Source organism: Lemur catta, chromosome 1 (assembly GCF_020740605.2).
Source record: "Lemur catta isolate mLemCat1 chromosome 1, mLemCat1.pri, whole genome shotgun sequence".
NCBI lineage: Eukaryota > Metazoa > Chordata > Mammalia > Primates > Lemuridae > Lemur > Lemur catta.
Genome location: NC_059128.1, coordinates 81,989,534 through 82,004,304, shown reverse-complemented (window position 1 = coordinate 82,004,304; position 14,771 = coordinate 81,989,534). Strand labels below are relative to the sequence as shown.

The 14,771-nt window shown below is 44.7% G+C and overlaps 1 pseudogene; it reads left to right on the top strand.

Moving 5' to 3' along the window:
* The first annotated feature begins 8,632 nt into the window (after positions 1-8,632).
* Positions 8,633-14,694, top strand: LOC123633539 (annotated as a pseudogene).
* Positions 14,695-14,771: the final 77 nt, after the last annotated feature.

The window sequence follows — 14,771 nt, the reverse complement described above, 5'->3', positions numbered from 1 at the left end:
ACTTGAGAGACGTAATGCTGGTGCTCCACGCCACTCTGTTCACTGACGACTGGGAAGTCTTCAAATTGCTTTTCGAACCTGGAAATGCCCATTAGCTTCCTCAAGGCCATGCTGCTTTTTACAAGGTATCCAGGCTGTCGGAGTGGGTGGATCAAGGAGTTGACTTCCATGATATTCATACAACTCTGATACAGTAATGTACTCCTGTAATCCATGTGCAGGGCTGTTCACACTTGCAAAATGCTTTTGCAATAGATGATCTCATGTGACCCCGGGAGGGAGATAAGGGAAGCTGTTTACCGATTTTATGGATGAAAAAACTGAAAATAAATTCGACTATTCTATATATTTACCCAGTGGAAGAGATGAGATTAGAACCTGAGTCTCTTGGATCCAGTATCTTTTCCACCAAAAATATAGCTGTCTTTTGCAAAAGTTTTGATTGTTCTTGAATAGACAATACCTTCACATGGTTCAAAATTCAAAAGATACAAAAAGGTGTACAATGAAGAGTAAGTCTCTTCTCTGCTTCTGAGCTACCCTCGCCAAAGGCAACTCCCTAGAGATGCAGCCTTCCAGAGTGCACCTACGTGCCTGCCACTAATATATATATGTACAGAAATACATACATATATGTATGCATGTGTATAAATTCAAATGAGAGATAGCTTTTATTCACTTAAATATATGTATTTTTCACTTCTGCAAAAGTAGAACTACCTTCTAAAAGGATCCATAGTGCTTATTTGGTTAGGAGAGGGGCCCTATATTACACAGCTGAGGGCACATGCACTCTGGAGTCAGGCAGATCTAGGACAGAATCACTGATCACACACATGTGACATAAACCTCTCTGAGCTTTAGTTTTCTCGTCTGACAAATGGATGTGATAATTCCTAACACATAAGTGAGACAGTGTCTGTGACATGTTTAGCACGTGGTAAGTGGGTTCAATACATGGTGACTACTGTGTGCCAGACACTGTACTGGGTACCAGAGAAAAAAAGAAATGAAACAAGGTTTGGGTCCTTAAAATGCTTACAATTTAAAATCAGAGGAGATCTAAGCAAACAAATTATATTTAATTTATTTTTATATTTATGTTATCTTAAATACTTTTATATTTTTTATGTATTACCACAGAATGGGTAAGAGCATAGACTCTGGATTCAGACATTCTTGGATTCAAATCTCATCTTGGATAAATTATTCAACTTATGTTGGGTTCAGCTTCCTTATCTGTAAAATAGGAATAAGAATACAGTGTTGTGAGGAGCTGGGGAAGTAGTATACAGCACTGAAAACAATGTCCGGCACGTGATAGACATTCCATAAGGGTGATTTCAATCAACTGAAGCCATTGTAGTTTGGAATTTGTTAATATAAGTGCATGCTGCAGTAGGAATCAGTACCAAGATAGCACAGGCCAAGAGCAAGCATTACAATGACATGAAAACGGTGAGCAAAGGCCCCTACGCTGGGGATTCCCGCATGCCAGGCTCTGTAGCAGGCATTTCACATGTGCTATCTCACGTAATGCTCACACCTCCCTAAGGGGACGGCATTACCCCCTCTTCACAGAAGAGGAAATCAAAGCTCAGAGAACTTCTCCCAAGGCAAAGACAGAAATGGCAATTTCCTTCTCATTCTCCTCTTCTCCTCTGGCTCCCCAGAGAAGAGAGTCATTAAAGCCAAGATGCTAGAGGCCTGGGGCCCTTCCTAGGTGACATTCACTCATGCATTCCCTCAAGCTCTTCATGTGTGTCCCTTGCCCTGCTGTGTCCAAGCCACTATGCTGGGTCCTGGCAGAGCAGAAGCCAGATGGCAACTCCAGCTCTTGAGAAGTTTCTAGACCTGTGGGGTGGACAGACCTCAAAGCCTCAATGTGCCTCTGACCATTCACTCGCAGCCACGGTAGTGAGAAGAAGGTGATGTGCCTGACCCGGGACCAGGCCTGGTTCAAAAGGATCTGAGGCTCCCTCTCCATCTGCTCTTGTTTCCCCAACGTCTAAATTTGGGAGGGAGTTCGAGGGAAGAGAGAGAGAGACAGGAGAGGAGGAGAAAGTAGTTGGACGTGTTATTGAATGGAGAGGGGAAACAGGTCCCTTTTCAGCCCAGAGATTTCAGGGCGGTCTTTTCATGGGGCCTCCCATTGCCTCGGCTGTGAGCAGCGCTGCCCCTGCCCAGGCAACACCCTCACAGCCACACGGCCACAGACGACGTCAAACTGACAAGATGCCAACAGTGCAAGATCGCTGTCATTGTTAGTGTTGGTGAGGGCATCATTTACACCAAGCGTACGTGGTAACTTCTAGTTCGCCCAGCACTTTTGCATCCACCATTTCATTTTACTGATTTGTAGTACTTTACAATATTTATACGACATTTATGTACAGCTGCGGTGTGTGGTTGAGGGGAGGTTGGGACTTGCTCTTCACCACTGCTACTTCTCACTCTACCTCCGTTTTCTACCTTCTGAGGTAGACTAAGTAGGTATTATTAGCCCCATTTTAGAGACTAGTAAACTGGGGCTGTGAGCATTTAACTGCATCATATGCTTCTGAGCCAGGGATGGGTCTGTGGGGTCCTCACACTAATATGCAGTGATAACACATGTTGATCCCTCGTCAGACCCTGCCCAGGTTCTACCCTGTATGTACCAAAGAGCCTCTTCGCTTTACAGTCTTTGCTAGGGAGAACTGACGCAGACCGCCAGTCCTGAGGGAGTAAAGTCCTCATTGGCAGGTCTGGACTTTTCTCCTTCCTTGTGTTCCAGTGACTTTACTTTCTCCCCACTTTGGCTCCTGTTATGGACTGAATTGTGCACCCCCCACCATCCATATGTTGAAGCCCTAACCTCCATTGTGACTATATTTGGAGACAGATCCTTTAAGGAAGTACTTAAAATTAAATAAGGGCATAAGGATCAGATAAGACTGGTGTCCTTATTAGAAGAGTGGGAGATACTAGAATTCCCTCTCTTCAAGCAGGCACCAAGAGAAGGTCACGTGAGGACACAGCCAGAAGGTGGCCGTCTGCAAGTCAGGAAGAGAGGCCTCACCAGGAACCAACCTTGGCACCTTCCTCTGGACTTCCAGCCTCCAGAACAGTGAGAAAATCAATTTCTGTTGTTGAAGCCACTCAGTCTGTGGTGTTTTGTTATGACAATCCAAATAGATTAATATGGCTCCCATGTCCTAAATCTCCACCCTCCACCCTCACCTAAAGGCACTGACCCTAGGTGACTTGCTCAAGCCTTTCTCTCCAGCGTTCTCCTCAGTTAACTGTGTAATCTCTGTCTCTTCTTTCTCACCATCTCAGCTCAAATCCTTCACCCATGACTGAGCTGCCCTGTGCTATTCCATTTCTTATCAGCTTTTTGCTAGGCCATTAGATATTATCATTACCAGGCAATAGGTCTCTTATCTTCTCTGGGTCTCCTTACAGTTGTCCATGAATTACTCAGTGTTGGTGAAGCCAAGCATGTGGGTGTAGAAACATCTGGTTTGGAGTCTTGGCTCTGTCTTCTAGCAGTGGGCCTTTATCAAGTCACAGGATTATTGGAGAGTAAATGAATTAGTGCATGTGGAAATTGTAAAGAGTTAAACAAGCAGTGCTCTCTGTGCTGGTGGTGTTGGTGAAGGTGTTATTTAAGTGAGCTGCTTGGCAGAGTGTCCTCACTGAGTTGCACACTGACTTCAGGCCATCATTAAGGAGCACTATGAAGAGCAACCCTGTGAAATTCGTTCTGTTATTAAAGAAAGAACGTTGCCAGTGTCTACAAAAGTTCAGTGTTTATTTTCACAAAAGCTTTCAAAAGACATTTCTAAAGAAATAGCTTGTGATCCTTAGAAACAGATTTGATTTCATTAGTGAACAGCACAGATTATGAAAATGATCATGTTCCTCTCTTTGTCATGTCTGCCTGGGAGCTCAGAGTTAAACTGACAGCCTACTCCTAGCAAGTGTACTTGTCCCTCTGCGAAACACTTTATATACTATCACCACTGCTTTCACCTTAATTTCTTGTTTTTTTCCTTCACTTGGATCTTAAATTCATTTTTTTCATAAGTTAATGGATAAATACATTCTTTTTGTAGATGATGAACTCAGAACTATACAGAGCAAAATTTGAAAGTATCCATTTATTACTCATGTTTTAGTACTCTATATTTGTGTAAGTCAACTCAAATCCATTTCAAACAATGTTAGAAATAATCAAGTTTTTAAAAACAAATAAATAGGTATTTTTACTTGAAAGCTTACTACCGTGCTCAGAACGTTCACATATGCTTTCTCTTCAAATTCTCACAGCAACTCTGTAAGGTAGATTTCATACGCCCATTTTACAAACTGAGGCGATTGAATGAGGTTAAGTTAGTTGTCCAAAGTCACTGACAGTAAGTGGCAAAGCTAGAATGAAACTCAAGTATTGGGTTCAAAGTTTATGTGTTAGTTGGTTTTGTTTGTTTGTTTAACTATCTTGATTCTCTATAACAAAACGTCAGGTTACAAAATTGACGTACACGTGGGGTATGTGGATGTGTGTGTGCTGGGGGCTTGTGAACTGCTCTTCAGCTACTCTTACTCCGCTGCAAGCCACTGAAAGGACCCATTATAGGCAATACAGCCAAGAGCAGTTTTTTCTCCTTATGTGCCAACAGACATCTGGCCCAAGACAGCTATTTTGTGTCAACTGCAGCAGAAGACTCAGGGAAGGCCAAGTGCAAGGATGGTAGCCTTGAAGCTCCCACCACTGACCACTGGTCAGCGGGCTGCAGCTATCAGGCCAGAGCACAGCACGGCCTCTCTCCTTGGGTCAGGGACAGTAGCAGAGTCTGGACAGCTGACACTGGTGGGAAGAAATCTGCCCACCTCCCACCCCCGCTACTCCCCAACAAGGGCAAATTCGCATTGCCATGTAACACGTGTGCCCGGGCTCCTTCCGGACCCCTGGTGCCAGTAATGTGTACTGACATCCCCTCCTCGTGGGCCCCGCCAGGGGACTCGCTATTGATATAAACACTGACCGCTGTCCCGGCGAGCAGGCCAGCACATTTCTATTTTCATCTGAATTCCCAGCATCTCGGGGAAAGAACTTGGCCCTTCCCATCCGCCAGACAGAGCCCTGACGAGGGAGGAGAGCCTGCAGGCTCCTTCTGTAACCTTCCTTTGACTTGGACCGGGAAGACAAAGGTGAACTTGAGTGCCGCAGAGACACAGCTTCCCTTTATGCTCCCACCAGCCCGGGGCCGCGTTCTCTCCAGCACTGAGGCCCTATTGTCCCGGCGGGGGGCCCAGGGCCTGACTGCCCCCAGTGTTAAAGCGCAGATTCAGCGCCCCGTACCCCTCCCCCGTGAGTCGCCGTGCCTGGAGAAGGCTCTGGGGTTTCGCGGGCGCACACTGGCCCTTTCTTCTCGGGGCGCCTGCAGCCTTCAAGCTGCGCGCCTGGCAGCCTGGCGCTGCGCTGCTCTTTGCCAGGGAGGCCGTGCGAACGCGCGGGCCGCGCGCTGTCCCCGCCGCCGCTTCCCCGGAGCTGGGCACGGCCCGGGCAGCCCAGCCGCGCCGAGGGGGCGGCACCGGCCTGCGAGGAGCCCCGCCCGGGCTTCATCCGGGAAACTCAGCGCACCCGCGGCCCTCGCGCACCCGCGGCCTTGGCCCCGCCGCGCTGCTTCTGGGAACTCGCTCTACCCAGACAGTTAGGGATCTGTGCGGGGATATGCCGAACACATTGTTCCACCCGAATCTTATTGTAAAAAAAGTTTCAAACATGCAGACAAGTTGGAAGAATGGTACAATGGACATATATGCCCATTATCTAGAGCCTGCAATTAGCATTTTGTATGGAAGGGTTTATTAATAGCTACCAGGGCTGTCACTGCCCTACTGTGTGTGTGTGTGTTGAAACTTAAATGCCCCCTCCCCTAACGTGTTCAATTATGGCACGTTTGCACAATTGTACTACATAGCCATTAAAATAACATCGTATATCCAGTGACATGGCAAAATGTATTTTTGTTAAGTGAAAAAAGCAGGTACAAAACTGGGCACAATATTATATTTGTGTTTGGAAAAAAATGTTTACGCAGAGGGAAAAGAGCACTCTGATATGTTTTTTGTTGCCGACATGTTAACGAGGATTGTGTTTAAATTAGGGTATGGATGAATTTAATTTTCATCTCCGGCTTATTTTTATTTCTTTAAACGAAGTACTTCTATGTAAAGTGAAAACAAGGATTAAATGTGTGGTCAGCTCAAGAAGTGGACAGGGCTTCCTGGGATTATTCCGGCGCTGTTTATCGTACAGAAGTCCTGAGCTCTCCCAGCCCCCAGCAAACCTTACTGCATCGCCCCTCCGGGCCATTTCCGCTCCACCAGCCCACATCTGAGCACCAGACCCTCCTTTTTTCTCTTGTCCCTGCTTGCCTGGAGCAAAGTGCTTTTCCCACTTTATCATTCACTCACAGGCCAGGGAGTTCCTTAGCCTCTGAAAAGGGAGGGTCTTAGGGTCTTTGCCTGCCATTCACTTTCCCCACTGGACGTAAAAGTCCGGTAAGATGGAATTCCTCTCCTTACAGACAAGTCTGGGGCTTACCCCAGAGGCGGCCCTGCCACCCTGAGTTCTCTCTGCGTGAGAGGCCTCTCCCTGCGAGGCTCTGGGAGGAAGCGTTGTTTAGTGTGGGTTCTTCCGGAACCTTTAGGACCAGCTGGATGATATTTGCGTCACCATACAAGCAGAGGCACTTTGGGAGACTATAGTAATAATAGCTCACTGTGTACATACAGTTTTAGTTGGCAAAGTAAATCCACACACTCCTACAGTGGTTCTCAGAGCGTATCAAAAATCATTTGGAGAGAGACAGAGTTGCTAACTTTTATTTTGCCACATAAAGCTATTTAGGAAACTATATACTATTTATGTTTATCACTACTTCATAACAGAAAAGACATTTTAACACACACACACACACACACAGTAGGAAGGACAGTCTCAAAAAATCCAGCATGTAAATGCAACTTCACTATAAGGTCCTCCTCCCCTCTGCCCCACATACTTTTAAAATTGTTATTATTGCTATATAAACTGGTGAAAACTTCTTCACAGATAAGCACTGGTTTGGGAACCATTTGTCCATCACTTTTGATACTTAAGATTACCTGCTGCAGGTGAGGAAGCCAAGGTTCAGAGACCACCAGCTGAGAAATGATTGAAGTAGGAATCAAATTTAGCTCTGCCTGCCCCAGAACCAGTGGCTCTTCCCTATTCCAAATGTCCTCTACGTAACCAGGTTGCGTTTGCCATTCTACCAAGAGATAGTTGACGGAGAATAGTCCTGATTTGCTTTTCAAAGTCTTGGCTGGACTCGGGTCACTGGAGTACACCCAATGGATCAAATTCTATTTTTGATCCAAAAATCACTGAGCTCATCAGATGATATTAGCCTTTCAGAAAAGTTCCTCCCTAATTTCATTATTTGCTTTCTCAGTAAAGCTAGCCTTATGGGTGATTTTAAGGAGAGAAGAATATATTAGAATTCTAATATATCTACCCATATACATTGATTGATGCCTGAAATTCTTTCAGTTTGGTCTCCTTTAGTGATATGTTTTTAAAAATCACTAAAAACTTGAGAATTAGGCAAAAAGGCGGACAACATGTCCTTTCGATGTTATACGGAAGCATTAACAGGCTCAGCTAAGAATTATTTCATTATCCAGGGGAACGTAGCTGTGTTTTGACTTTGTTTTTTACTATAATTAAGGGCTCAGACTCTGAAGTTACATGTTAACTTGTAGACCTTGTCTGGAATAGAGACAAATAATTTCTGTCCAGTAGAAAAGATAACCCCAAAGGTTATGGTTTTATTGCCCTGTAGAATGTTAACTAGTTTTACTCTGAGTTGGCAAACCTATTTCATAATGACTTTTTCTGGCATCCTGTATAAACCTGCATTCCTCTGTTTCCCATTTGAAACAGCTTTACCACACTGCAGGTTCATTCCCTCTTTGATGAGTGGAATAAAATCTATTTAAAGGCAGTCAACACTAATACCACTTTAAAATGTTATCAATCATTTGACTTGATGTGAATGAAGAATCTGAAAGCAGATTTTGAGAAGTTGAAAAGTACAATATTTGGGATTATATTTGAGGAAGATGAGGGTGAAGGTGCATGAGTGTGAGAAGGATTAGATAAACTTCTCAGGACAGTTGTACCAGAACACCTTCAACTTTTTACATAATTCCTTTGTCCTTGGGCAGTGGCCAGTAGCATGATTTACTGGAAATAGGATTTACAAGGAATAATGACTAGAGAAGACGTTGGAAAGCTAGTTGGGGCAAGCCATGATGAAGGATTGGAATTTTGTCCTGGAAATCACAGGAGTTATTAAAGGTTTTAATCTAGGAACTGATTTGATTATATTTTTCAATCAGAAAGAAAGGTAATTCTGACAACAGTATATTGGCTGGGTAGAGGGAGAGTCTCTGAGAGATGACCTGGGCTTGACCTATAGTATGCAAATAGAAAGTTGGGGATAAGATCAAAAGGCAGTTCAAAGGTAGGATGGACAGCTGTGGAGTGAGCAGCTGTGGAGCATGAACGGAGGGAGGAGTCTGGGATGACAGTTGGATGGATGGTTGGAACTATGGCGATGTTGTTAACCAACAGCAGCATGTCGTGGAAGAAAGCTGTATTTTTGACCTATTGAGTATGAAGATTTAGAAATTTATATTTGGAACTAAGAGTTTGGACTAGAAAAAAAATTTGAGGCTTAGCAGTGTGTTTGTTATGAATAAAAGCTATAGATCTGTATGATTGTTGAAGAAAAACATATCATTGGAAAACCTCCCTACCACTTCCCTGGCATGGTTCACCGGAAGACATCCTCTTCAATTTTACAGCCATGAACAAAGCCACTGCCCAACACCTTGGCAAAGAATGTTTGTTATCCATATTCATTTTACTGTTGTAGGAATTGGAGGCTCAGAAAGACAAAGCAAAGTTCTTAACTGTATGTTGCAGGAATGGAAGATTAGGGAAGATTAGACTGGAAACACTTCCTAGAGTAAGTACAGACATCTTGACCCGCCCCCACTGCCATGTCTTCCCTTCTGTGAACAAGCCTGCCAGGGGCACCGGAGCTGAGTGTGGGACAATTGCCTACCCTGTCTTGTGCCCGTCTCCAGTCCTGCTTTCTGCAGTACTTTTACTTGACCTCCGTGCCATACCTGTAGGATCAACATTATTCCTGGATCTACAAAAATAGAGAGCAAAGTGCGATTAATTCCCATGTGTCCATCATCCAGCTTCAACAGTCACCAGCGTACAGCCAATCTTGTTTCATTTGTGGCCCACTCCCTCCAACTTTTTCTCACCTGCTAGATTATAAGTAAATTTTAATGATCACATCATTTCCTCCCTAAATACTTCTGTATGTATCTCTAAAAGATAATGACTCTTTTTAAAAACATAATTTAGGGGAAAATCAAAGATGTTCTACATCAGAATATATGGGCTCAGTATTCATTCGGCCTTGCTACTGGTTAGTTCTGCTCCTTCTTTAGGCCTCTGTTCTAAAAAGGACTAATTCATAATGATGGCCTACTGTCACACACTCATTTATTTCTTACAATAATGTGACCTGTAAGAGAGACATTGTGCAGATGAAGAGAAACTGGGGCTCAGAGAGGTGGAGTAACTTGCCAAAATGACCCAGATGGAGTGAAAGGAAGACTCATATTTCAAAACATTTCAAAAACATTCAAAGCATTTCAAAAACAAAAACTGTTTACAGTGTAAGGAGGCTCTGCAAGGAAGCCCAAGCTTTAGAAAGATTGGCTTACAAAATAAAAAATATAGCCAGTATTTAAAAGAAAAAGCACAAGATTACCAAGGTTACCAAGAGTGCAGTTAGTCTATTCATGGTGGGAAAACAGCCACTTTCTGACCCTATTACCGCATCTTTAGGGGCCATCACATATCCTTACTTCAGCTCTGCAAAAGCTGTTTGGTTGGAGAGTCTGTCAGTTTCAAGAAAGACTCAAGATCTCATTAATTTTGGCGACTAGAATCAGATGGAGCAAATAGTTTCTCCTATTTATTTATTATTTATATGTAAGTTACTGTTTTGCTACCCTTTTTTAAAATCTCAGGATGCAAGATGCTTCTCTTCCTCTAACTTGTAGTACAAAGTGTTTGTATTAGTTTTTTTATGCTGCCATAAAAAATTACCACAAATTTAGCAGCTTAAACAACACAAATTTATTAGCTTAACCTTCCATAGGTCAATCCATCCTTTGGCCACCAAAGATTCACATCTGTCCCACATGCAAAATATGTTCACCTCATCCCAAGTTTCCCCAAAGTCTCAATTTATTATAGCATCACTTCCAAGTCTAAAATCTTATGTAAATCTCATTGGCTCAAAAGTTCCAAATCTCATTATCTAAATCAGATATGGGTGAATTTCTGAAAATGTTTCACCCTGGGCAAAGCAGTCTCCATCTGTGGACCTATGAAACTAAAGAAACAAATTACCTGCTCTCAAAATATAATGGTAGGACGGGCATGCAATAACAGTTATTGGTATTGTAGTTCAAAAAGGGAGAAAATTGAAAGCAAAAAAGCGTCATTGGTCTCAAATAATTTACAAATCCAACTAGACAAATTCTACTAGGTTTCAAGTTCTAGGAATAACACTTTGTTTGCTCATGGCTCTATCCGCTAGGCTCCTGTCCTTTCGTGCATTTTGTTTCTTAGAGTGCAGATGAAATAGCTGGAGCTCCATCAGCCATTCTGGGCTATGAGGAGAAAGAATATAGTTTAGGGATAACCAAGAGCTGACACTAGCCCTGGATTTCCCACCTCCAGAGGAATAAACATTTTATTTAAGCCATGTGCTTTTTATTTTGGGGTTATTTGCAACTGAACCTGACCCTAAGTAATTCATCTACTTTCCATCTGCATGTTGTCTAACTCTTTACATAGCACTTGCAGGTACATTATTTCATTTTCAACATATAGGAAAATGTCTGTTTTCCTATGCTTTTCAAACTGGTCTTGGTTCTAGGAGAGCCAGTTATAGGGTCAACAGCAACCATCAGAAAGCTGTGTATGTACCAGGGCTGAAGACTGCAGGAAAACAGAAAACTTTTGGTTCAGGAGGCAAAGGACGATGGTGTTGCTTTCAGAGTTAATGACAACTGCGGGGAGAATGGTCCTGCCTCCATTTTTGAAAGGCTAGGTTCTGACTCTCTTGAGACTCAACCCTCTTCACCATCTCACTTGCTCATCCTTAAAATGATATTTTGGCCTCTGCCAAAAACTTTATATTATATAAATATTGTCTTGTGGTGTTTCCCCCTGCCAAAATAAATAGAGCTTCAGCAATGCTTTTATTCCTCATTGATGGGCTGTTAAACTCCTCAGGAGTATTACCCAGTGAAAAGGCTTCCTCATTCTGCTTTGTGATAGAAATGACAGTGGGGGATGGAGTAAGAGTCCTTGAGCTATAGCACTCGGATGCCACCTGCTCCACTTTGTACCAAAGTAGCAATCGGCCCACAATCCCCCAGAGTTATTTCTGCTTTATTCTGTCTGCACTGCCCCACAGCCTCTAACACACTCTTTCTCCACCCAAATTCCACATTGGGTTATCTCCCAAAGCTAGGCAGGCATTTTTTTCAGGTCTTTTTCTCTACCGTTCCTCCAAGAAATCCTAGCGGGACCTAGCTAATTCTAGCAGAATCCAGCTCTTCCTTGAAACTGCCTCATCAACAGGTTTCCTACCTCCCGTTCCCGACATCTGGCGCTATGGCTGCCGCCATCCCCTGCTTTTCCTTCTGGGCCTCCTGCTCCTCCGTGCTCCTCGTGGCGGCAGTGCCCTGCACACCAAGGGCACCCTTCCCCTGCATGTAGTCACTTTTTACAAGGTCATTCCCAAAAGCAAGTTCGTTTTGGTGAAGTTCAACACACAGTACCGCTACAGTGAGAAGCAGGATGGGTTTAAGCATCTTGCTGAAACTCGGCCCTGAGTGATATCTCTTGGTGGCAGAGGTGGGGATCTCAAATTATGGTGACAAGTTGAACATGGAGCTGAGTGAGAAATACAAGCTGGACAAAGAGAGCTATCCAATCTTCTACCTCTTCCGGGATGGGGATTTTGAGAACCCAGTCCCGTATGGTGGGGCAGTTAAGGGTGGGCCATCCAGCGCTGGCTAAAGGGGTGAGGGGTCTACCTAGGTATGCCTGGTTGCCTGCCTGCATGTGACACCCTGACTGGGGAGTTAGTTCATCAGGGCCTCTGGTGTGGAGGCCCGGCAGGCAAGGAGACTGAGAAGAAGTGGTCCGATCATGGGGAAGATCTTAGACCAAGGGGAGGACCTCTCAGCATCAGAGATGACCTGCATTGCCAAACTGATAGAGAAGAATGAGTGACAGGAAGAAGGAGGAGCTCCAGAAGAGCTTAAATATACTGATTGCCTTCCAGAAGAAAGGGGCTAAGGTTTCCAGGGTTTGGTTTGGTGGGGGGTGGGGAGGGGAGACTTAACTGCAGGCGGTGAGACCCTTTTGGAATGTAAGGGGAGGGGTGGAAAAAGTGGTGCTGCACCAGAATGCTGAGCCCCAAGTATGTCTGGACATTGATGCTGATGTGACCATGCTTGAGACATCCCTATAGCCGGTCTAGGGAGAGCTGGAGCACTTACACAGATGGCTAGCGAAGTGCCCATCAGAAGGAATTGGTGCTATAGAGAGGAGTATACTACCCAGGTCCTTGACAGGGAATTCTGATCCAATTAAAGTTTCAGTGTCTGGGTTTCAAAAAAACAAAAATAAAGAAAGACACTTCCTGATCTACCCAAGAGCAGGCTGTCCCTTAAGAAGCTGACACACTGATTCACAGCAGGCCCTTGGAGGGAGGATGTCTCAAAGTAAAAGAGGCACACTGCAGGGGTCTAAGCAGAACTCTGTTTTTCAAGGGCAATGATCAGATCTCCCGTGGTTCCCTGATCTCTCATGGTTTAAGGACAATAATGGCTTTATCTATTATGCATGTTTTTACTCATCAGGTATTTAGGGTGAATTTTACAGGTATGATCTCCAGGGAGGAGGAAGGAGCAAGAACTAACATTTAGTGAGCATAGAGTAGGAGTTGGGTTCTTGCACACACTGGATCGTATTACGTGGATAAGGGCCTGGGGTTGCAGTGAGTCAGCTCTTGGTTCTACACCAGACCTGCCACTCCCTGGCGATGTGACTTAGCAGAATCAGTAGATGATAAATAGCACATCCTGCATAGGGTTGCTGGGAGGCTTAATTGTGAAGCACTTAGTTCAGAACCTGGTCTAGAGTGAGTGCTCAGCAGATATTATTTATTATTATCACGCCCATTTTACAGATAAGAAAGACGAGTCTCAAAGAGGTTAAGTAACTTACTCAAAATCCCAGAGCTGGTTCTGTAACTCTCAAGCTAATGTTCTTTCTCCATTACCCTGCTAAATGCACACAGCTTGTGGGTATCGGCCCAGATACCAAGGTTTCCTGAGACATCTATTCTAATATTATCTTCACTCCTGAGAAATTATCTTTGAGCCAAATACGCTTTCTCCTGGGAGTTGTGGAGGGGAAGATACAGGAAAAACAGCAGGTGGGAGGATATTCTGCCAGGCCTCGCTCTGAACCAATTCTAGAACCTCCAGGAAATCCCCAGCTCTTCTTCCTGCTCAGTCATTTCTCAGATCTCTAGGGAGCAATGAGATGCCCGTAGCCCTCAACATAGGCCTGCAATCTAGACTTGAGCTGCCTGGTCCCCTGGGAGGCAGCAGAGTACAGTGGCTACCAGCACAGGCTTTGCAGTCAGGCTGAGTTGCCGGAGGCATCCAGGCATCATTGTCCAATAGCCAGGGGACTTTGGCCAAGTCACTGAACTTGCTCTCAGCCTTGTTTCCATATCTGTAAGGTGGCGATGAACATAAACCCAGTCTCCAAAGGTTGTTATAATAATCCAATGAGTATGTAGGTAAACTTTCAAGTGTTCCAGAAATAGTAGCTCTTATTAATATTATTTTCATCATTACAAATTGAAGAAGATGTTGTAACGTCCTGGGAAAAGGCAAACCATCTGTCTTGTCCATCCATCTACCTGGAATAGAAATCCACTCAATTGATGAGCCTTGTCTTGGGACTGAGAGAGCTGCCCAAATGGGTAGGCTGGGCCTATGAGGCTGTCCCTAACTTCCCAGGTGCAGATCTGATGTCTTTCACCCTCATAAAGGGTCCTGGTGAAGCTGCCTAGGAGAGCTAGTCTCCACATTCCTGGGGATGGGACAGAGAAGCAGCCCCCTGTAGCCATGACTGCTTCCTTACTTCACCTGGTCCCACTTGGTCCCCACCCCCAACCCCCCCAGGATTTGCTCCTCCTGAGGAATGTAGGCTGGTCTGGGCCCCTGGAGTCTGGCCAGCATGGTGCCTACCTGGGTGAGCTGGGTCCCCTGGGCACCCAGTCCTGCTGTTGTGAAGACCTGGGTAAGGAGTCACATCAGCCAGGCAGGCCCTGTCCTTCCCCACCTCCTCCAGCCCCCACGATTGTTAGGAAACAGGTTCTTTGGACAATGTTGGCTTTCTTGGCTTCTCCCTCTTTGTGCTGATTTTTCTTTTTAATTTCCTAGAATGGCATAGACTCTACGCTGTAGGGGTAAGAATACAAGCCTCAGGGCAAGGCGGCCCGGGTTCTCTTAGCCTTTCTTTATTCTGCCCGCATGCACTTAGT